This window comes from Penaeus monodon, chromosome 17, assembly GCF_015228065.2.
Source record: "Penaeus monodon isolate SGIC_2016 chromosome 17, NSTDA_Pmon_1, whole genome shotgun sequence".
In the NCBI taxonomy this organism is placed as follows: domain Eukaryota; kingdom Metazoa; phylum Arthropoda; class Malacostraca; order Decapoda; family Penaeidae; genus Penaeus; species Penaeus monodon.
This window is the reverse complement of record NC_051402.1, coordinates 1,704,353-1,705,461: the sequence shown is the minus strand read 5'-3', so window position 1 is coordinate 1,705,461 and position 1,109 is coordinate 1,704,353. Positions and strand designations below refer to the sequence as shown.

The window sequence follows — 1,109 nt, the reverse complement described above, 5'->3', positions numbered from 1 at the left end:
TGATAATACTTGTTTCTTCATTTTCATCCTGTCACTCTCATGAGAATATTGTAAATGTTACTGTGCAGAGGTGTTTTAGAAAATGAAAACTAGTAACTGAGTGTGCATATGTATTTGTCTATGCAAGTTTTTTATTGATATTTTTTTTCTGTCCTTTTTTGACTTGAGTCTAAGGTAGTCCTAGACAAGATATTCTAGCTCTTATAAGCAATGGGTTACATTGTCCAGTAAAATGAAGCAGGATTAAAAGTCACTTTGGTTATCCAAAGAATATCTGAATCAGCAGGAAAATAATGATAAAATATCTGAGAAGTAATTTTTTCCTTTGTACAGTGGACATTTTCTCGCCCAGACTTAGATGGTATTATTTGTTACTCTTATATTAATACTGGTGATCACTAATAAAACCTGTTACATTAAGAAAGAAGTCTGATAAATCAGCAGTGGAAACATAAATATACAGATACATACTTTTATTTATGCGCCAAAAATGCCACAGTTGCTCTCAATAACATCTGGAAAGACTGAAGCATTACCTTACGGACAAAGCTGAGGTTATTGAACTCATTAGTTTTCCCAATTGCATCATATGGTTCTGAGTGTTGGGTGCTGAAGAAGATAGACAAGAAAAAGATCAATAGTTTTGAAATGTGGTGTTATAGACGAGTACTTCGTATTAACTGGACAGAGAAGAAAACGAATGATGAAGTGCTGAGAAAAATAAATTGTAAAGACCGGCTGTTGGACATCTTGAACAGGAGGAAATTAAAGTTTATTGGTCATGTGATGAGAAGTAAAAGTATTGAGAAAAACTTGCTGACAGGATGGTGATAGGAAACAGAGGAAGAGGCAAACCGAAGACAAAACTGAGCGACAACATCAAAGATATTTGCGGGTTGTCGATGGTGCAAGTGGAAAGAAAGGCGCAGGATCGAGTTGAGTGGCTAAGGATGGTGGAGAGGTCCACGGCTGCTCAAACATGAGCATACCGTTATTGATAATATATATATATATATATATATATATATAATAATATATATATACATATATACATATATATATACATATATATATGTATATATATAATATATGTATATATATATTATATA

The 1,109-nt window shown here is 32.8% G+C and overlaps 1 protein-coding gene across 1 annotated transcript in view; it reads left to right on the top strand.

The window, feature by feature from the left end:
- LOC119583441 (negative elongation factor A-like) overlaps positions 1-8 on the top strand; it is a gene marked incomplete at its 5' end in the record, with an annotated part of 4,267 nt that extends 4,259 nt beyond the window's left edge. The window contains 1 exon segment of the mRNA XM_037931927.1: positions 1-8. This exon segment is cut by the window's left edge and continues 1,597 nt beyond it.
- Between the last annotated feature and the right edge of the window lie 1,101 nt (positions 9-1,109).